Raw genomic sequence first — 23,896 nt, 5'->3', positions numbered from 1 at the left:
TGGTATGCACCATGGCATGCAAGCGGCAGTGTGTGTAAGCACGTTTTATTTCAATATGCCGTATTTAGTGTCCCTTCAATGTTACTTGTGTGTATGGATGGGCAGTTGACCCCATACAATTTTCTTTTTTTTTTGTTTACTTAGTTTGTCATTTTGATGAATTATATTTTCTATTGACACCTTTTTTGTGATACATATCATTCGTACATAAAAAATATACTCATATAGTCAGTCATATACATGCACAGAGATGTATGTACACAGACAGTTATATGTAGATATGCATTTAGGCTATTTTCACATATGCAATTTCCTTTCTGCTTTTGAGATCCAGCAGGGGATCTCAAAACCAGAGGAAAATGCTTCAGCTTGATTTATTGCAACCGGCTGCCTCCATTCCGTTCTGATGTGGTTGTATTAAATTGAAAGTGATCAAAACACATTGACTTACAATAGTGTTAGTGCCAGATCCAGCACCATTGATTTTGGCTCGTTCAGTTTCGCAAACCAGACACAAAACCGCAGTTTGCAGTGTCTGGTCACAGAACGCAACAAACTGGAACAGAATGCCTTCTGGTGCACTCTGTTCTGGTTTCTTCAGTTTTGTCCCCTTTTAAAAATGAATGGTGACAAAACTGAAGCGTTTTCCTCCGGTTTTGAGATCCTCTGCCGGATCTCAAAACTGAAAGGAAATCGCATATGTGAAAATAGCCTTACACACATGCACACAAAGATTTACACTTCTACACACTTGTGTATACCTTCTATGACAGGTGTCTCACATAGGTAGTCTTCTCAGCAGAAGGATCTCAGGACAGTGGTGCAGAAGGTCAGAAGCATAGACAAAAGAGCAGCTGATAAGCAGCTGCAGAGATCGTGACGAGAAGTGGGACACAGGACTGCAAAGACAGATTCCTGGTCTTAACCTGCTGCAAAGTGCCATGAGCCTTCTCCTGCCTATCCTTTACAAGCAGACAGGTGTAGGAGGCGCTTGTTGCTGCACACAATGTGCAACAGTTGCAGGAAAGGACCCTGAAGAAGATGATGACTTTGGAAGATGCTTTACATAATGTAAGCAATGGTGGACAATCATCTATTATTTTTTTTTCTATAACTAAAACTGTCTTCTAGTGCCCTCCCAATTCCATCTGAACTCAGTAACCCTCTGTTATGACCAGTGGGTGAGAACCCGCTGTCCCTCATGAGCAACTCCCTCTGAGGGAGAAGTTTTGAGAACTCCCCTCGATCTTCTCACAATGATGGTAAAGAGAGACTTTCCCAAGGGGTGTACCGGGTGCTACCTCAGAGGGGAATTGGAACACAAGGGACCAGAGTGTGAACCAAATGGACTGACCTGCAGGTGACACAACACACCCAGTGGATGCTGGGAAACCAGAGGCTGATCAGACGGAGGTGTAGTCGGGGTACGAAGGCAGAAGTCAGGGCAGGTGGCAGTCCGGCAAAGTCTGTAAAACGTAATCCAAAGACCAGTACACAGACTGACAAACAGCAGACCACCTCAAACAAGAAACTAGACTTGCTAGGAACCTGTCACGGTGCAGTTCACTGTGTCAGTTGTGCCATGTAGGCTGGCTGCATGCTCTCTCGCGTACTGGCTGCAGGCTGCCTCCTGTGTATGCTGGTTGCTTGGGGCTGCGGTTTTGTGTGTACTCCCCATGTCTGCATCTCTGTGCAGTTCTTGTCACTGTTGCTGTGTAGGCTGGCTGCAGGCTCCCTCGTGTACTGGCTGCAGTCTGATATCTGTGTTTGCTAGTTGCTTGGGACTGCGTGTTTGCTGCGGTGTTGTGTGTGAACTGTTGCCTGTGTTTATGGCTTCCCATGTCCGTATCTCTGTGGTACCTGTCACAGGTGCTGTGCAGCCTTGTGCATGCACTTTGTGTACCGGCTGTGGGTGTCCCCATGTATGCTAGTTTTGCGATGCGTGCTGGCTGTAGTCTTGTGTGTGAACAGGGTCTATGGATGCGTTTCTGTTTGTATCACAGTGCAGTTCTGTCACTCCTAGTTATTGTGTAGGCTGGCTGACTGTAACCTTGTACTGGCTACAGTTTATCCTGGTATGCTGGTTGTCATTTGGGGCGTGCTGGCTGCAGCATTCTGTGTCTGGTGTGAACTGTCACTTGTGATTGTATGTTTTGTCCTGGTTACTCCTAGTTCTGGAGAGGTTAACTTCCCCTGGTCTGTTCCTAAGTGTTGCTTATCAGGTGCCCTTGTTATCGCAGCTATATCCATCTGTGAGCTGTGGGGCTTGGGGTCAGTCTGTCTTGTGCCTTACTGGGTGTAGCCCCTTGCTGATGGGTCAGGGGGTTTTGCCATCTGTCCTTGTGTGGTGTCACCTGGTAAAGCATTGGTGTTTCCTTATCTATGCCTTGCCTTATCTTCTGTACTTTGTTCTGTGTCATTGTGTCTGATTGCTTGGCAGTGCCTACTGCTTCTGACCCAGTCTATTCCATGTCTTGCCTGGCAGTGCCTTACTGCTTCTGTCCCTGTCCTGTGTATGTCCTGCCTTCGTGAGCGGGCTCCTGGGTTCTTCAGAGGAAAGATCTCTGGTCTGTGTGCAGCTGTGCCTGAGACCGCCATGCTTCCATTCTGCTTGGGGTCCAGGCATCTGCTTGTGTACTGGTTCCTGTTTGTCTCCTGATCCATGTCCTGTGGTTGGGTTCCAGTCCTGTTGTCTGTGCTTCTTTGCAGGTAGGGGCCAAGTGTATCAGGGCATAGTTCATCCCAGCCACCAGGGGCTCTGTGAAGAACGCTCACTGACTCTTCGTCCTCCTGGGTTTTGCCTCTGGTCTGCTGGTGCACTTGGTTTTGTTGTAGTTATACCACTATTGCCTAACCTGCATATCTTTATTGTTATGTTCACTTATTACATGTGTAATAAAGTACTCTGCTTGTCCATGGTCTGTATCTGCCTGTGTCCGGTTTGCGAGACGTTCCAGAAGTCTGCCTTGGGCCCCAGGTACGCGACACAACCTAATTGCTCAGGTGCCTCCCAGTTGAAGGGGGCGCCTTTAATTACACATTGCAGACTAGCCATAAGCTGGGGAAGATAAAGGGGGTGCGCATGCTGCCTCACAAAAGGAGTATATACACGCCCCCCAAAGTACAGAAGGAGGATACCAGAGACTATATAGCTGCCCCTGTGCCAGCAAGGAAGGAACTGACGGCTCTTGTCAGCACAGCCCATGGCAGCAGGAGGTAGTGAGGGTGCCAGATGCCCTTGTCTGCTAAGACCCTCGGCCAGCCCCTTCTAGCTGCATTTCATGTCCTAAAGCATCAGAATTTTGTGCGCCGGACCCCTCGACATAATGGAGATACTGCTGCTACTGTGGTAGTTACGTCCCAGGCTCCCGCCCAGTTGTTATGCGTTTTTTTTAGGATGAGTCCCACTATTGGTGGTTCAGACCAATTTGCAGTTTTCTCTCCTTTTATGGTCTATCTTTAGTTGGCTTCTCCTGGCTGCTCATACTGCTTGTGTACAAACTAGGGCTGCAGCTATCGACTATTTTTGTAATCGAGTATTAAAGGAGTTGTCTGAGATATAAAAAAAAATATATAGCACTGTAAATCTGATGGGCAGCAATATTTAACTGATATAAGAAAGTTTTAGGTAAAAATAATTATATTTCCTCATTTCCCTGGTTCTCTTCTGGCCCTTTGTTGTTGTTGTAGGTAAACAATCTCTGCCCCTCACCCTGCTTTATAAAGGAAGTGAATAAGTTTGCCCTGAGTGACATGTCTGACTGCTGGGAGACTCAGCAGCATGTTATATGTGTAGGACTACAAGACCCAGCTGTACAATGACACTGCTGATACACACAGGATCTTCCCCCCTACCTGTTCTTCGGAACTCCTAATCTGAGCTCCTGTGCCCAGCATTTGTCTCCTCACTGCCTGCAGCTACTCAGTTAGGACCTGAAGGGGTTAATCTTTCCTGCAGCATCCAGTGGGAGGGAGACACAGGGCAGAGAGCAGCAGCTCAGCCAGTGCAGGGCACATGGGCAGCACTGTGACCTCTGGTGTACATACTCATATCTGCTCTCTCAGGCTTGTGCACGAAACATCATCAGAGCAGCGAGAGAAGCTGACATCACAGGTCATGTGACCCATAGTGCAATCTGAGAAAGGAGCAACTACAGATGAATTAAGTGCATGGTAAAGGTCTCCCCCCTCCTAGCCATGTCCCCAGCGCCACTTCTTACCTTTCCTGTAGGGTCGCCGCTCCACAGCTCGTCCATCTTCTTCTCCGCACGCTGCACTGTAGTCTTGATGTCACACAGCGTCGGATGATAGTGCGCGCTTACGTGTCTGTCAGGGCTAAAAGTGCAACGCGGTGCTGGCCGGCGGATGACCACGGAGCGGTAAGTAGCTTCACTTCTGCTCCGTGGTCACATGACACAAACGAATCCTCGATGAAAAATATTTTTTTTTTTTGTGTCTAATTACTCGTTTCAATCAAGTAATCGTTTCAGCCCTAGTACAAACTGATTAGCTCATTGTTTGCAGGATGTGTATAGCTGGTAGGAGGAGCTAACATGTTTGTACTTGGTGTTGCCTCCTAGTGTTAGCAGCTGTACACACTGTCTTCTGTGTCCCCAACGAACCTAGCAAGAAAAGGATTTTATAGCTGAGATCAAAAATTGTCTCACCTGTAGCTTCTGTGCCATTTGTAGGTGACTTGCACCCACGCTGCATTCGAACATTTTGGGAGTGCATATACTGTATTTAGCTGCTATACTACAATAATGGTCTGGGTTGGTTACACGCAGATACATTCCTCATGTTTGTGGTTACTTAACCCTTAGTATACTGGAGTATTTTTTTTATTTAATTTTTTCATTTTTACGCTTTTATTTTTCTTCCCTGTCTTCCTGGAGCCATAACTTTATTTTTCCGTTCACATAGCCATATGATGGCTTCTTTTTTGCGGGACAAGTTCTACTTTCTAATGTCGCCATTTAATATGGCATACAATGTAGTGGTAAGCAGGAAAAAAATTCCAAATGGGGTGTATTTTTTACAATTCCTCCACAGTTTTACAGGGTTTTGTCCCTGCAGCGTTCCCTATGTGGCAAAACTGACCTGTGCCCTTCATTCTCTGGGTTAATAAGATCACGATACCACATGTGTATAGGTTCTATATGTCTAAATACTGTAAACAATTAATAAAAACTTTGAAAAAATTTTTTCCTCACCATATTCTGATCCCCATAACTTTTTTTTTTTTTTATTATATCTGCTGAGCTGTGTAGGGGCTCATTTTTTGCGGGATGATCTGTACTTTTTATTGATGCCATTTTGGATTGTGTGACTTTTTGATCACATTTTATTAATTTTTTTTCGGTAAGAGAAGCGATGAAAAAATGACGAATCGGCCATTTTGATACTCTTTTTCCGTTACGCCATTCGCCCTATTGGAAAAATATTTTTTTATATTATTATTATTATTATTATTATTATTATGTCCGTTTTCAGACATGGTGAGGACCACGATTATTTTTATTTATTTTTTTATTACTTATGTATTTCGTTTTTATTCTATGGAAAGGGGGTGATTTAACATTTTTATATATTTTTTTTTTTATGTTTTTGTAGCCACTCTAGGAGTGTACAATGTTCAGTACTTTGTTTTTTATAGATTATTTCTTTACACCCATAGGGTGTATAGTATTACATAAATTGCTGATTTCCAACATAGGAATTGTACCCCTAATATGTTGGGTCTCTTGAGTGACCCAGCCTATTAGATTTCATTACTTGCATCTCTGCACACTTCTGGGTTTTTCACCCTTTAGATGCCGTGATCACACTTGATCACGGCATCTAAAGGCTGTAATGACGACGATCAGCATTATTGCCGGTCACGGTCATGAGCCACAGCAGAGATCCGCTGGCTATGGCACCTGCTGCATGCATGAGTGGGTGCCATGTTTAAAGAACTGGTAGCCAGTGGGTTAAATGCTTATACACTTAGCAGCTGCAGCATCATGGATGACATTATACGAAAGTACTTAAAGGGGTTATCCCATGATTAATGTAAAAAATGAAAATCGGACATCATATAGTACATGACAATCTCTTTCTAACAAAGCTAGGACCAGCTCTGTACCTCACATGGATCCAGGAATCTCTACATTTATTGCTCTTCTAGATTCATATCAAGATGACAGCTCAAAGGGAGTGTTTTTTTCTGCTGCAGCTCAGAGGACGTGTCTTTTCTGTTGGAGCTCTCTTCCTATCACAGCTCAGGAGGCAGTTAAAGGATGAAACTGAGCATGTGCGGCCATTTCAGTGAGCAGGACAAAGAAATAATAAAAAAAATAAAAAAACAGATGCCTCGATACAGATAAATTTTATTGAATAACACGTGGCTATGCAAAATTTTTCTAATTACATGCAGTTACAAAAGTATTTAGATTCAGGTGCTCTTTTGAAAACTGTACAATATTTTTCATGGGACAACCCCTTTAACAGTAAATAAGTAGGTTTTGGGTTGCAGTTTGGGCACTCGCTCTCTAAGGCCTCTGTCATGTTTTTGGGACGGATAAGATGCGGGTGCGTCGCAAGTTCGGGTTTGGGTTAGGTGTTCTGTAGATTTTATTATTTTCCCTTATAACATGGTTATAATGGAAAATAATAGCATTCTTAATACAGAATGCATAGTACAATAGGGCTGGAGGGGTTAAAAAATAAATAAAAAATAATTTAACTCACCTTAAGGCCGTGGTATCCCGGCCTGGATTCCTGCTGACAGCAGGAGCGCCCGGCGTCATTGGTTGCTATGACGGCGTGTGCTTCATGCCGCCGCTGCACTACAGTAATACACTCGTATAGATCATATGAGTGTATTACTGTAGTGCAGCGGCGTCATAGCAACCGATTCGGCCTTATCCACTTGTTCGCCCCGCTCCGCTTCTCTTCTGTCTTCATCTGTGAGGAAAAGGACCTGTGACGTCCCTGTGCTCATCACATGATCCATCACCATGGTGATGGACCATGTGATGAGCGCAGTGACGTCAAAACAGGTTCTTTTCCTCACAGATGAAGACAGAAGAGAAGCCGAGCTGCGCGAACAAGTGGATTAAGGTGAGTTAAATTATTTTTTTTTAACCCCTCCTGCCCTATTGTACTATGCATTCTGTATTAAGAATTGTTAGCGGTTTTCTTCAGGCAGGTTTATGATGGTTATATGATGAGGCATCAGACCTCCAACCCGTGAATATTTCCCTGTGCAACGAATATCCAGTCGGCTTCTGATCAGGAGATATATAACCAGCCCTGACTTAACATAGGTTGTTAAATATCTGAAATCTTTATTTCCCAGCACATACTTATAGGGCTTATTGGGGGTGGGCGCATATTGTCTCTCAAGATCCAATTGGAACAATCCTGGTATTTCTTAGGAGGCCTTGGGAACATGTTTGTCAAGATACAGTTGAAACTTTGTTAAACAATGCTGGTATCTGCTATATACAATACATGAAAAGGGTTATTTTACATTGAACAGGTTTCTCTCTACTTGCTGATAAGTTGAATAGGGTATCATAGGTCGCTGTCAGTGTATGTGAGGTGAGATGTTAAATAGCCTTTTGTTCAGGGAACCTGCTATTCTGTCCAGAGGGTGTGAGATATGTTAATTTGAGGTACTGCATTCCATAAGAGATAAGGCTTGTATAATCTGTCTAATCTGTGATGTAGCAAAAGTAAGACACCGTCAATGGTATAAAGGCGGGTGCAGCTGGCTCAGTGTGGATATAAGCCAATCCAAATAGCAAAAAAGGGCAGCACTCCAGAAAGTAAAAAATGAAAAAATCTTTTATTTACCCATATGGGACAAGCGACGTTTCGGCTCAGTATGTGAGCCTTTCTCAAGCAGTGAGTACAGACAAAGTACTGAGTTTATATACCAGTAGAGTGAATCCAGTCAATGTACAATACAGGTGTGTTCAATTCATAACAAATTAAATAAAAAATACAATACAAATGCCAAATTTTCAGTGTATCTCTTAATAATAATTAGTACATAATCATACAATAAATATTCGATTATAAAACTGTGTATATTATTCAGTGGACTATACAAATATAAGTAAAAATTCATAATTATCAATCATATCGTAAACTGTGCCAGCTGTATGTGTTGATAAAGTGCTTAGTGCTTACTGCGTAGGTCAAGCAGACGGAGGGTGAAGGAGGAGGTAAAGCATAGACGGCTGCCATAATTCATGCGGTCCGGCGTGCCTGTAGCGCAACTGCGCATGTCTCGATGACGTGTATTACGAACTTCTGGGTTTCGGTATGCTTGCAGTGCCGCGACTGCGTGCTGACATTCTGATGTCACTTCGGCCATCTTAATTAAGGGCACACTATCTTTATTGCCAGATGCTTCTAGTGGCAACAACCGATGTATAACAAAGCAAGGTAATAGCACATATTAATGCTATATAGGTGGCTCAGTGGGCTCAGATACGGGCCGCAACAACATCAGAGTTGTAGCCCCCATCCGTGACCCCAGATCAGTTGCACACCAACACGCTAGTGTAGGGTCGCACTGTATCTGTGATCCAAGCCCACCCATTGCCACCCAATAGGGAGGGATCTCCTCATAGACACCTCCTATGTAAACAACGGACTACACTTGCAGAAATTCCAGATACACACAAAAGTAAAAAATATACAATAAAAGAAGACAGTCCTTGTGTAAGCATGCCGTCCACAATTGCAGCCTCATACTTCCTCACGCCATACTCCATGGCCCACCTATTGCGGTAAAATGAGAGAAAAAAAAGGAAAAGATAAATTATATTAAAAATGAAAATTCATAAAGAACATATTTTTGTCCTGTACAAAAAAAATCACACAATATACACAGGCGCGAACGACATCACAATATGCAACAAAGAGGCAAACCCCACTCCTAACCAACCCCGATTTTGTAGTCCACATTTAGACCATATGGTTTAAGGGAATTAAGTGTGTGAATCCATTTCAACTCCCCTTTTTTTAAGAGATTGGCTCTATTGCCACCTCTCCCGGGCATTGGTATAAAGTCTATGTTGCATTATCGACTTTTTACCAATGCCCAGGAGAGGTGGCAATAGGGCCAATCTCTTAAAAAAAGGGGAGTTGAAATGGATTCACACACTTAATTCCCTTAAACCATATGGTCTAAATGTGGACTACAAAATCGGGGTTGGTTAGGAGTGGGGTTTGCCTCTTTGTTGCATATTGTGATGTCGTCCTCGCCTGTGTATATTGTGTGATTTTTTTTTTTGTACAGGACAAAAATTATATGTTCTTTATGAATTTTCATTTTTAATATAATTTATCTTTTCCTTTTTTCTCTTTTTTTTCTCTCATTTTACCGCAGTAGGTGGGCCACGGAGTATGGAGTGAGGAAGTATGAGGCTGCAATTGTGGACGGCATGCTTACATAAGGACTGCCTTCTTTTATTGTATATTTTTTACTTTTGTGTGTATCTGGAATTTCTGCAAGTGGAGTCCGTTGTTTACATAGCAGGTGTCTATGAGGAGATCCCTCCCTATTGGGTGGCAATGGGTGGGCTTGGATCACAGATACAGTGCGACCCTACACTAGCGTGTTGGTGCGCAACTGATCTGGGGTCACGGATGGGGGCTACAACTCTGATGTTGTTGCGGCCCGTATCTGAGCCCACTGAGCCACCTATATACGCTATATAGCATTAATATGTGCTATTACCTTGCTTTGTTATACATCGGTTGTTGCCACTAGAAGTATCTGGCAATAAAGATAGTGTGCCCTTAATTAAGATGGCTGAAGTGACATCAGAATGTCAGCACGCAGTCGCGGCACTGCAAGCATACCGAAACCCAGAAGTTCGTAATACACGTCATCGAGACATGCGCAGTTGCGCTACAGGCACGCCGGACCGCATGAATTATGGCAGCCGTCTATGCTTTACCTCCTCCTTCACCCTCCGTCTGCTTGACCTACGCAGTAAGCACTAAGCACTTTATCAACACATACAGCTGGCACAGTTTACGATATGATTGATAATTATGAATTTTTACTTATATTTGTATAGTCCACTGAATAATATACACAGTTTTATAATCGAATATTTATTGTATGATTATGCACTAATTATTATTAAGAGATGCACTGAAAATTTGGCATTTGTATTGTATTTTTTATTAAATTATTTTATTTGTTATGAATTGAACACACCTGTATTGTACATTGATTGGATTCACTCTACTGGTATATAAACTCAGTACTTTGTCTGTACTCACTGCTTGAGAAAGGCTCACATACTGAGCCGAAACGTCGCTTGTCCCATATGGGTAAATTAAAAGATTTTTTTTCATTTTTTACTTTCTGGAGTGCTGCCCTTTTTTGATATTGATTTGATATTGATATAGAGAGAGAGAGATGACTGTACGTTTTCCTCCATCTACGGCCGTGTGTGTATGTGTATATATACATATGTATGTGTGTGTGACACATGAAGACACTAAAGACTATGAAGGAGATAAAAAAAAAAAAAAACTTCTGTGTAATTTGGTGCACAGTAGGAAAAAATCTCCTGCATAGTGAAGAGAGAAGAAAGAAAAGTAAGAAAAAAAGATAAGGCATGCAAGCTCTACACATAGATAGGATATTCGGGTTAGATCGTTTACTGGGCTAACCCTGCCCTCCATGGCACATGGCTGCCCAGTAATGTTACAGATAGGCAGGTACATTCCACCTCATGCCTTGACCAATAGAAATACTTTTTAGACCTGGAAGGTACACATTCGCACATTTCCTGAGAGTGGCGGTGGGTGGCGCTCAAACACTCACCATCCACTACCACACCCAGAACATGCGCAAATGCTCCCAAATGAATCAGCCTTCTTTTAAACAAATGTGGCCCTAATCGGACAACATCTATTTAATCTGGTACAAATATTCTACTGACCCACAGTGAATCTCTGTTAGACATGGTTCCGAAAGGGGGGATCAGTCCCTGAGGAAGGTCTTTTAAAACAGGGTCGACCAAGAAAGGTGATATAGCAGTCACATGGACACCAGTCCCACCAACCAATGTTTCATGTTGGGGCCCCCATGGTTCAGTGAGACCGGCATCAATGTGCCATACCCCACCGTTGCTGATGAGGACCTGCTGGTAGCTTTCACTAAGAACATTGCTCTCAGAGCCAGCAGCCATTAGAACCCCCTCAAACCAACGGTGGCGGCTTTCACATGGGAAGTAGGGACCAGTGCTGATTTATAGAATTTCCCTTGCAACGACCTGACCCGATCATGCTCTCATAACCGTAATCAGGTCAGACCTTACACAGGGAGGCATATAGAAAATAAACCTACATACCATTCCTAAGCCAAAAAGAAAGTCTACTATAGTCATCCTATACTTAATAAAACTTTCCATAACAGTTCCCTCCTCTCTGTAATATGTCCCCTGTGTTCTTTGAGTCTCTTGCTGAATTTTCGGTTTCCTCAGCTTGCCCTCGTCGATTGTGATACTCCTTGGGTGTCATTGCCTCCATGATGATGCTCCATCCTTCGGTTAGATTCTTTGGGGAGTTGACTCTGAGGGAGGTCCTGCTGTGGTAAGGTGTGGCGTGGCGATGAACGTTTAGTTGGACATCCTTTCCATCAAAGACATAGGTTGATCCATGGTGTATCTGGGAGCTGCGATGAGGATGTGATTCTCTGCACGTGACTGGGTGATCCGATCGATCAAACAGCAGGAGCATCTCACCAGGATATATATGATAAAGAGAAAAACAACAACATGAGGATATACAGTACAGACCAAAAGTTTGGACACACCTTCTCATTCAAAGAGTTTTCTTTATTTTCATGACTATGAAAATTGTAAATTCACACTGAAGGCATCAAAACTATGAATTAACACATGTGGAATTATATACATAACAAACAAGTGTGAAACAACTGAAAATATGTCATATTCTAGGTTCTTCAAAGTAGCCACCTTTTGCTTTGATTACTGCTTTGCACACTCTTGGCATTCTCTTGTTGAGCTTCAAGAGGTAGTCCCCTGAAATGGTTTTCACTTCACAGGTGTGCCCTGTCAGGTTTAATAAGTGAGATTTCTTGCCTTATAAATGGGGTTGGGACCATCAGTGGCGTTGAGAAGTCAGGTGGATACACAGCTGATAGTCCTACTGAATAGACTGTTAGAATTTGTATTATGGCAAGAAAAAAGCAGCTAAGTAAAGAAAAACGAGTGGCCATCATTACTTTAAGAAATGAAGGTCAGCCAGTCAGCCGAAAAATTGGGAAAACTTTGAAAGTAAGGGCTATTTGACCATGAAGGAGAGTGATGGGGGGCTGCACCAGATGACCTGGCCTCCACAGTCACCGGACCTGAACCCAATCGAGATGGTTTGGGGTGAGCTGGACCGCAGAGTGAAGGCAAAAGGGCCAACAAGTGCTAAGCATCTCTGGGAACTCCTTCAAGACTGTTGGAAGACCATTTCAGGGGACTACCTCTTGAAGCTCATCAAGAGAAGGCCAAGAGTGTGCAAAGCCGTAATCAAAGCAAAAGGTGGCTACTTTGAAGAACCTAGAATATGACATATTTTCAGTTGTTTCACACTTGTTTGTTATGTATATAATTCCACATGTGTTAATTCATAGTTTTGATGCCTTCATAGTCATGAAAATAAAGAAAACTCTTTGAATGAGAAGGTGTGTCCTAACTTTTGGTCTGTACTGTATATACTCCCATTTCCTTCAACCAGTTACCTATGGAAAACAGGAAATCTCCAAAACCACCCAAAGCTGTGAAAGGATTCTATCCCTCATTTGTAATAGCCCTATCTCAATTACAGTGACCTTATCCATATGGGCCTGGACTTTATCCCTGGTATCTGCAGTCCTCTCCTATAAACTCACAGAAACCCCCCTAAGAAGCTAAAAGATAATCCAACGCCATATTTTCCTGTAAGACGAGGGTTGGGTTGGTGCACCTGTTTGCAAGGGAAACAAAAGCGAAATATCATCATAGTCAATGTTTAATTTCTTAATCAGTTTTGCCACATATTCCTCTTGTATCTGCTGCAAGTCTCTAGGCATCAGAATTAATAGACTCATTATCCATGGGGTTGGGAAGGGTCTTCCCATCCAAATACTACTCCTCCCTTTGACCATAGACCGTTAGAGTCTTTTGGTCAGCCCTTGAATCTTTGATGCCCTTGCATATATTGTTCTACTGGGCTGTGCAGACTGTACAATAAGGTGATTAGCATGCTCAGACAAAACTTGTTCCACAGGTTCTGTAAATCCATGAACCTGTGGTAGAGTCAAGTGTGCGCAGATCTCATCATCTGATTCTGTTGTTAATTTTGTTTCTAAAGGGTACAATGGCACATATGGGGGTGGGGCAGGAGTTGGAGTCACAATGGGGGTTTTACTTTGCTGTCTTGTACTTGAACTGCACAAGTCAGTCCAAAACTTTTGCACAGATAGCCATGCCTGGCCACAAGTTTTCATATACTTTTTATTCCAATGAGGGTCTCCTTTGTACCATGGAAAAGTGTCTGTCATTCAGACATAGGCCCTTGATCATGGCCATATGAAAGTCTGAAAAAGACCCTTCTTTTGGGAACGGGTCAGTACATTTCATTCCTTCTGTCCATTTACACATATTATCAACCCAAGGATCAGTACAAAATTGACCTAAACACCTCTGGACAAACATTTTTGGACTTTCCCCCAATTCATTTTTAGGAGACAGTTTCACCATAGAGTGATTCGCAGCAGATTTTCGGAACATGATTTTCAGTTCTAAATTCAAAATTCAGTTTCTCTGTGGGATCCTTCTTACCATAAGAATTGCCCATTTTTTACTTGGCTAAAATATACAGTGAGATCAGCTGAATTTGGAGGTTTATCAAAGGATGATTATGTTTGTGTTCAGTGCAAAAATACTTACTGACAAACCTTATGCTTATCAGTTTATTTTTACAAACTTTGTTAACCCTTTAGGTGTTGCACAAGATTTAATGGAAAATAGAGATACAATTTCAAAATTTCACTTTTTTGGCAGATTTTCCATTTTAATTTTATTTTTCCAGTTACAAAGCAAGGGGTAACAGCCAAACAAAACTCATTATTTATGGCCCTGATTCTGTAGTTTACAGAAACCCCCCATATGTGGTCGTAAACAGCTGTACGGGCACACGGCAGGGCGCAGAAGGAAAGGCATGCCATACGGTTTTTGAAAGGCAGATTTTGCTGGACTGGTTTTTTGACACCATGTCCCATTTCAAGCCCCCCTGATGCACCCCTAGAGTAGAAACTCCAAAAAAGTGAGCCCATTTTAGAAACTACGGGTTAGGGTGGCAGTTTTGTTGGTACTAGTTTAGGATACATATGATTTTTGGTTGCTCTATATTACACTTTTTGTGCGGCAAGGTAACAAGAAATAGCTTTTTTGGCACAGTTTTTTTTTGTTGTTATTTACAACATTCATCTGACAGGTTAGATCATGTGGTAATTTTATAGAGCAGGTTGTCTCGGACACGGCGATACCTAATATGTATACAATTTTTTTTATTTATGTAAGTTTTACACAATGATTCCATTTTTAAAACCCAAAAAAGTTTTAGTGTCTCCATAGTCTAAGAGCCATAGTTTTTTCAGTTTTTGGGCGATTATCTTAAGTAGGTGTAAGATGACAAAAAATGGCTTTTTTTACACCGTTTTTACTTTTAATTTTTTTTACGGTGGTCACCTGAGGGGTTAGGTCATGTGATATTTTTATAGAGCCGGTCGATAAGGACGCGTCATACCTAATATGTATACTTTTTTTATTTATTTAAGTTTTACACAATGATTTCATTTTTGAAACAAAAAAAATCATGTTTTAGTGTTTCCATAGTCTAAGAGCCATAGTTTTTTCAGTTTTTGGGCGATTATCTTGGGTAGGGTATGATTTTTGCGGGATGAGATGACGGTTTGATTGTTACAATTTTGGCGTACATGTGACTTTTTTGATCACTTTTATTACCTTTTTTTGGAAGTAAGGTGGGCAAAATTTAAATTTCATCATAGTTTTTTTATTTTTATGGCATTCACCGTGCGGGGAAAGTAACATGACCGTTGTATAGATCAGGTCGTTACGGACGCGGCGATACCAAACGTGTAGGGATTTTTTATTTTTTTCATTTTTAATCGGTGATAAATGTTGTTGTTTTTTTTTTTTTTTTTTTTTCACTTTTTTCACTTTTTTTTTTGACCCAGACCCACTTGGTTCTTGAAGATCCAGTGGGTCTGATGTCTGTATAATACAGTACAGTACACCATATAGTGTTTTGTACTGTATTTTACTTACACTTTGTCTGAACAGATCTATGCCTTTAGCACAGATCTGTTCAGCACCATGGACAGCAGGATGCCTGACACGGCGTTCTGGTGCCATGGGAACCTTCCCCGTCTGCTCAGTAGTGGCCAAAACTGCGCAGACGGGGAAGGGTAAGGAGGGGGGCTGTCTGGGGGCTCTCTCCATCGGGGGGCTGCAAAGGCACAGCAGCCCCCCGATGGGAGAGGGAGGGAGCTCCCTGAGCTGTTAACCTTTTCCATACAGCGGTCCGTACGAACCGCGGTATGGAAAAGGTTAAACGGCTGACATCGCATCACAGATGTCAGCCGTTTATACCAGGGTGTCAGCAATGTGCTGACACCCTGGTATACCCACTAGCCACCAACGATTATTCAAGGGAAGGCCTCCTGCACCGCCCGCAACACCCCCCCTGCACCTCCCACCGGGATAAAATCATTCAGGGGTGCAGGGGGGTGAAACATATATATTTTAGGAATACTAAAGTTTCTGATCGGGATCAGAAACTGCAGAAAGCGAAACGAACCGCAGGTCTGAATTGACCTGCGGTTTGTTGCGATCGCCGACATGGGGGGTCACGGGGACCCCCCCGCGCATTTAGCCGAGATGCCTGCTCAATGATTTCTGCGGGACTTCAGATCCCTCTATTTCTTTAGGAATATCGGATTCATGCGGGACATCAGATCCCTCTATTTCTTTAGGAATATCAGATTCCTGGGAGACGCTTATCAGAAGCGCTTACCGGGTTCAAATAATCCACTCTTACAGTATAGGGCAGTAATAATATATATAAAAAATATAGAATCACTTACCCCATACAGTTTTTTTGGTGGATCCCACCTTCTGACACCAAACTGTTAGCGGTTTTTCTCAGGCAGGTTTATGATGGTTATATGATGAGGCATCAGACCTCCAACCCGTGAATATTTCCCTGTGCAACGAATATCCAGTCTGCTTCTGATCAGGAGATATATAACCAGCCCTGACTTAACATAGGTTGTTAAATATCTGAAATCTTTATTTCCCAGCACATACTTATAGGGCTTATTGGGGGTGGGCGCATATTGTCTCTCAAGATCCAATTGGAACAATCCTGGTATTTCTTAGGAGGCCTTGGGAACATGTTTGTCAAGATACAGTTGAAACTTTGTTAAACAATGCTGGTATCTGCTATATACAATACATGAAAAGGGTTATTTTACATTGAACAGGTTTCTCTCTACTTGCTGATAAGTTGAATAGGCTATCATAGGTCGCTGTCAGTGTATGTGAGGTGAGATGTTAAATAGCCTTTTGTTCAGGGAACCTGCTATTCTGTCCAGAGGTTGTGAGATATGTTAATTTGAGGTACTGCATTCCACAAGAGATAAGGCTTGTATAATCTGTCTAATCTGTGATGTAGCAAAAGTAAGATTTATGAAAAATCCCTTTCAAGAATGCTATTATTTTCCCTTATAACCATGTGATAAGGGAAAATAATAATGATCGGGTCCCCATCCTGATTGTCTCCTAGCAACCGTGCGTGAAAATCCCACCGCATCCGCACTTGCTTGCGGATGCTTGCGATTTTCACGCAGCCCCATTCACTTCTATGGGGCCTGCGTTGCATGAAAATCGCAGCATGCTCTATATTCTGCGTTTTTCACGCAACGCACAAGTGATGCGTGAAAATCACCGCTCATGTGCACAGCCCCATAGAAATGAATGACTCTGGATCGCCCGTGTGAAAGAGGCCTAAAAGGTTCACCATCAGGAAAAAGTCAAAATGGACGATTTGCTATTTGACGATTTGCTAAGTGAATAAAAAATTATATAAAAGTCGTGCACAAAGTGGTATCAATGAAAAGTACAGATTGCCCTGCAAAATATGAGCCCCCACAGCTCTGTACACATAAAAATAAAAAAGTTATGAGGGTAAGAATATGGTGATGCAAAGAAAATTGTTTTCCAAGAGCCATAACTTGTTTTTATTTTTCCATCAATGTAGCTGTATGTGGGCTTATTTTTGGGAACGGGATGTAGAGGGGGGAAAAAGTGGTGTGAAAAAGTTGAACACTGCGTTAGGGGTGGGCGATATGGCCTAAAATCTATATTGCAATATAATTTTAAGCATGTGCGATATGCAAAATATATTGCGATATATTGTTTTCTATATTTGTGGTGGGGGGGCAGGGGTTTAAACTCCTTTTTTTTTTTTTTTTACTTTTTTATTTAATAACTATTAGCCTCCTTAAGGGCTAGAACCCTTGTCATATTCACCCTAATAGATCTCTATCAGGGTGAATAGGACTTTACACTCTCCCTGCTGCCCTGTGCTTTGTGCACACAACAGCAGGGAGCTGACCATGGCAGCCAGCCTCTGATCCGCCCCCCCAGCCTCTCATGTGCCCCCCCCAGCCTCTGATCAGCCTCTCCCTCTTAGCCCCCCCTTTCTCCCCAGTATTAATCATTGCTGGCAGTGGCCACAGGGTCCCCCTCCTCCCCCCCCCCCCCATCATTGGTGGCAGTGGGCAGTTCCGATCGGAGTCCCAGCAGTGGTGTAATGCTGGGGCTCCGATCGGTTACCATGGCAGCCAGGAGTCACGCTACTGTAGTCCTGGCTGCCATGGTATGTTAGTAAACAGCATTATACTAGCGTGCGCCGTGGCCGCCGGTCGCTCCTTCTTCTCATAGGTCTGTGCGGCGCATTGCTAATGCTATAAGCATTAGCAATGCGCCAGACAGACAGAAGAAGGAGCGACTGGCGGCCACGGCGCACGTGCATATAATGCTGCTCACTAACATACCATGGCAGCCAGGACTACAGTAGCGTGACTCCTGGCTGCCATGGTAACCGATCGGAACTGCCCACTGCCACCAATGATGGGGGGTGGAGGGGGACCCTGTGGGATATGGCTGGCATATTCATTGGTGGCGCAGTGGCCACAGTCCCTCCCCTCCTCCTCCTAATCTGTCCTCATTGGTGGTCAGCGGCAGCTGCGCACAGTGGGGAGGGAGGAACTCCCTCCTTCTCCACTGTGCCGGCTCAGGAGAAAATGGTGCGCGCAGAGAGCGCAATCATATCGCGGTCCGGCGATATAGGCGATATGTCAAAAATCCATATCGTGGCCCAAATTTATATCACCTATATCGCCCACCCCTACACTGCGTGTTTGCGACTTAAAGCGTAACTCATGTTTTCATTAAAAACTGCTGCAGCAGCATTATGCATAAAGTAATCTTTAGTTTCTTCACATAACACTGTTTTCCTTGAGTTTTTCCCTTAGTTACGGCTGTTTAAACATTGGACTGGGAGATTTAATAAAAGTTTATTTGATGCAGTGTTATTGACGTGCTGATTTGGATAAAGTATGATTGATTTAAATGTATTGATATCCTATTGTCATATAATGTACGGTTAATCTGAATAATTGGCTGTATGTAAAACCTTTTTAATAAAAATGATCTGATTAAAAAATAACATTTACAATATGGGGACCTTCTCAAGATGTCTCCTCTTCAAGTTCTCTGAGGCCAAAACTGCTTTCCCTCACTTCCCATACATACTTGCTGTAGCCAGAAGCTCCCGGACAGCCAATCAGATTGGATTACTGAGAGACACGCCTCCTCACTCTGAAGCCTAATGCAGGCATGCAGTGTGAAGGACCGCCATCCGTCTTCCTGTCTTCTTAGCCAGTCTTTTAAAGGAGCAGTGGAAAGGGACAGAGGACATTAATGAAAGCTGTTATTATAATGTAATTGCAGATCTTTTGACAATCATTGACAGACTAACTCAGGTATACATGCCTAGCTCTAATAAACTAGCAAATAAAAAATATATGACAGTTACCCTTTAAAAGCTATGTACACCTTCAGGGGCAATTTTTTTTAATGATTGCATTTTACCCATTTTGGGCTAAAAATCTTCTTTTCGATTGGTCTTTATTAAAAGTGTTGAGCTGTTCTATCACAAAGAGTTGCCATGCCATAGATTGGAGATCACAATTAGAGAACAATTAATGAACACACATTTTCTTCAGAAACAATGTAATCTTCATTGTTATGGCCATACCATGCTACTAGAACAGTGTTTTACAAAATAACTAGGGATGAGCGAATCGACTTTGGATGCTTCATCTGAAGTTGATTCGCATAAAACTTTGTTGTTATACTGTACGGAGCGAGAGCTTTTAGAATGTATTGGCTCCAATGAGCCGAAGTTATTACTTCGCGAAGTCTTCCAAGACAATAACTTCGTGAATTACTTATTACTGTTAAAAAACCTTGATACCAAACTCTGGTTCAGTATCAAGGTTTTTTTACATTAATAATTCACTGGTATATGAAGTCTCACGAGACTTCGCGAAGTAATAACTTTGACTCATCGGAGCCAATACATTGTAATACTGTACGGAAGGTTAAAACGGTCAACAATTAGTAAGAAGTGCCTTTGCTTTGAATGACTTCAGCACATCTATGGCCACAAGACATCACTAGTCTCTCACACTACTCCGGTGTAATTTTTGAATGCAGGGAAGGAACCACTTGTTGTCTAAGAAAGTTCTGTTAAACATTTTCATTCACTCTGCTATGTAGCTGTATAACATATAAAAAGGGATTAGGGTCCGCGCTGCAAAAAAGGAAAGCTTAGGGGTAACACAAAAATCACTGGTTCTTTTGTATGCTGCTTCTTCCAGTCTCCTCCTTACCCTTCCTACTTCGCAGCTTCTTAGTCTCTGAACCAACGGGCGGTAGTGGGTATGCTTTTCACCCCTTCAATGAGAGTATCAACATAGCACAGACCCGCATGTAAAATAGTTCACGCTTCTTTATTATACTTACAAAATCGTGATCTTGAACATGACATAGAACATATAACAAAGCCCGACCCGAGTTTCGCTCCTGCTTCATCTGGGGCTTTTCAGTTTTACTTTCGGTTATGGGCGGTATTTATCACCACGTTACATCCTCTCACTCGCTCATTGCTAAAAAATGCCCTTATACCATTTCCACGTTATTTTGGGCCTGTTTTCAGTATTTCTCAATCCTTTATATACTCATATGCATATATGTAAAAAACTCTATATAAAAAAATATATATATATATGCTCCCAATATGCCATGAATAAATTGGCGAAACTGGCAAGGAGATAGTGAGAGGATGTGACGTGATAAATACCGCCCATACCCGAAAGTGAAACTGAAACGCCCCAGTTGAAGCAGGAGCGAAACCCGGGTCGGGCTTTATCATATGTTCTATGTGATGTTCAAGATTACGATCTTGTAAGTATAATAAAGAAGCGTGAACTATTTTACATGCAGGTGAAGCATACCCACTACTGCCCGTTGGTTCAGAGACTAAGAAGCTGCGAAGTAGGAAGGGTAAGAAGGAGATTGGAAGAAGCAGCATACAAAGAACCAGTGATTTTTGTGTTACCCCTAAGCTTTCCTTTATTGCAGCGTGGACCCTAACCCCTTTTTATACGTTTTGGACTGAAAGAAGTGGGGACCTACTTCTACAAAGGGACTGTAGCTAATATCAGCATGTAATCTAATACACAAAACTTTTGTATATGTGTAGTTGTATGAGGCCCTACTGAAGACATTCCCCCAAACCATTACACTTCCTCCACCTTTTCAATGACTTCTTTATACACTTTGGGTTTAATATTTCCCAGTTTTACGATGAACATAATGTTTCCCATTGGACCCAAATAAATTGAACTTGCTTTCCTCACTAAAGTGAACTTGGGACCACTTCTCCTCTGTCCATGCAACATGCTCCTCAGCAAAAGTTAATGCCCTAAAATAACTTTTTCCAATATAATTTATTTGTTAATTTTGTATTTTTCTGAGTGTTTTACCTACCTAAAGCGCACAGTGAACATTCACTGTGCGCCTAAAACTCAGTTCTCCGTACACCGCTGACAGCTCAAATTTATGAATGGGCAACAGCATCGCAGGGAGTACGGGCAAGAGCACATATTGCTGCTTCTTCCCGTGCTCCCAGGAGGATTACTTACTCCTGGCATGGCACATGGGTACTCTGTACCCATGTACTATGCTAGGATTAGCTGAGCGGAGCCGGCCCCTGCTTCTGCATGCTCTGCTAAGTTATGTGCTGATATTCTGTTTTCTTAGCTTAGCGGAGCAGGCAGAAGCAGGAGCCTGCTCTGCTCAGCTAATCCTGGCATAGTACATGGGTACAGACGACCCATGTACTATGCCAGGGGTTAGTAATCCTCCACACAGGCAGGAGCAGCAATGTGCGCTACTGTTCGCCCATTCATAAATTCACACTGTGTGACAGCTCAGCAGTGTACAGAGAACTGAGTTTAAAGTGAATGGTGCGATTTAGAGAGGAAAAACACTAAGAAAAATACAAAATTAATAATTAAAGTATATTGGAAAGTTTTTTTTTTTTTTAGGGCATTAGGGACATCATATTAAAATTTAATTCAAAGGTTTAGTTACTCTATAAACATCGAGACACTGTATGATGAGACAGATCTTTAGCTTGTTCAGTGCTGAAATGGTGAACAATTCCAGCTGCAGTGTTGAACTGATTGCCCGTTGAGATTCTCCACATTAGGCTACATGCACACGACCGTATGTGTTTTGCGGTCCGCAAAAAAAAGGATGACGTCCGTATGTCATCCGTTGTTTTTTTTTTTTTTTTTGTGGATCTATTGTAGCAATTCCTATCCTTGTCAGCAAAACTGACAAGAATAGGATATCTTCTTTTTTTTTTTGCGGGGCTACGGAACGGACATACTGATGCGGACAGCACACTGTGTGCTGTCTGCATTTTTTGCGGACCCATTGAAAGAAATGGGTCTGCATCCGATCCGCAAAAAAAACGCTACGGAAACAAAATACGTTTGTGTGCATGTAGCCTTTTGCTGTCTTCTCTTGCAGTTGTCTTTCGTGAATAACTAGTCGCCATGGGGGGACTTGTATGAGTTTGTGAAGTTGTAAAGATGCAATATTCTAAAAAATCACAAATTTTGAACAACCAACTTCTCTTGCTATGGCTGATCTAAACAACTTGCCGCCGGAGGGTTTCAGTCACTTAAAGGGACCCTGTCACCTGGATTTTGTATATAGAGCTGAGGACATGGTTTGCTAGATGGCCGCTAGCACATCTCCAAAAAAAAAAACCGATTTGATACATATGCAAATTACCCTGAGATGAGTCAGAGCTTAAAGATATGACTCTTCTCTGGTCACACAAGAAAGATATGACTTATGTTAATTAGCATAAAAGGCGGGAAGTACAAAAATGCATAATACTTATTGAATTCGTCTGCAAATGACATTAAAAGTGTAATTGATATGTTTAGGGTAACCCAATGAACATTTAGAAACGCTCAGTGAGGGTAGCATAGTAGAGGTGACAGGTCCCCTTTAAGAACAGCTCACCATTTTCCAAAGTTGGTTAAATAGCATTTGTCAAATAATTAAGAAAATTAGTACCAGATGCCCGATTAAGACCAATAACTGGGAAGTATCTGAAAGTGTTCTCTAATTTTGATCAGTGTTCTTTAAATCTCATAGAATTTTTTTATACTGTGCTTCAGAATATATGTACCTCATGAAATATGCTTAAAATACTGCTCTTTTACTTCTGTTTGGATAATTTCAAATAGGACTAGGCAGTTACCTTGACATTTAGGAGATTGTACTGTATGTTGTTCTCTAATTTTGATCTCCAGCGTATGTCCACCATCATTTGCGACTTCCAAAGTGCCAAGAAAAGGTGGCATGGCATCGCGGGAATGTGCGAGGCTTTGCACAGCCTGCTGGATTTACTATAATTTATGTTAGAAACTGCCTCTTAATAAATTGCGAGCATCTCACTCCAGAGCAGAGTGATCAAGACTAGCATATGGATATGCCAGTCTTGATGAATGCCCCTTTAATGCTTCTCATTAAAATTTGGTTTCATCAGTCCATAAAACATTGTTTCAATAGCCTTCAATAGTCCATGTGATCTTTAGCAAACTGTATAGTCGTGACCAAAAGTTTTGAGAATGACACAAATATTCGTTTTCACAAAGTTTGCTGCTAAACTGCTTTTAGATCTTTGTTTCAGTTGTTTGTTATGTAGTGAAATATAATTACACGCACTTCATACGTTTCAAAGGCTTTTATCGACAATTACATGACATTTATGCAAAGAGTCAGTATTTGCAGTATTGGCCCTTCTTTTTCAGGACCTCTGCAATTCGACTGGGCATGCTCTCAATTAACTTCTGGGCCAATTCCTGACTGATAGCAACCCATTCTTTCATAATCATTTCTTGGAGTTTGTCAGAATTAGTGGGTTTTTGTTTGTCCACCCGCCTCTTGAGGATTGACCACAAGTTCTCAATGGGATTAAGATCTGGGGAGTTTCCAGGCCATGGACCCAAAATGTAAACGTTTTGGTCCCCGAGCCACTTAGTTATCACTTTTGCCTTATGGCACGGTGCTCCATCGTGCTGGAAAATGCATTGTTCTTCACCAAACTGTTGTTGGATTGTTGGAAGAAGTTGCTGTTGGAG

At 42.2% G+C, this 23,896-nt stretch overlaps 1 protein-coding gene across 3 annotated transcripts in view; it reads left to right on the top strand.

Moving 5' to 3' along the window:
- The window catches only part of ORMDL1 (ORMDL sphingolipid biosynthesis regulator 1), a 261,792-nt gene that overhangs the window by 22,628 nt on the left and 215,268 nt on the right, over positions 1 to 23,896 (top strand). The gene's annotated exons all lie outside the window — the stretch shown is intronic.

Source organism: Bufo bufo, chromosome 7 (genome assembly GCF_905171765.1).
Source record: "Bufo bufo chromosome 7, aBufBuf1.1, whole genome shotgun sequence".
Classification (NCBI taxonomy): Eukaryota; Metazoa; Chordata; class Amphibia; order Anura; family Bufonidae; genus Bufo; species Bufo bufo.
This window is presented reverse-complemented; position numbering and strand designations above follow the sequence as displayed.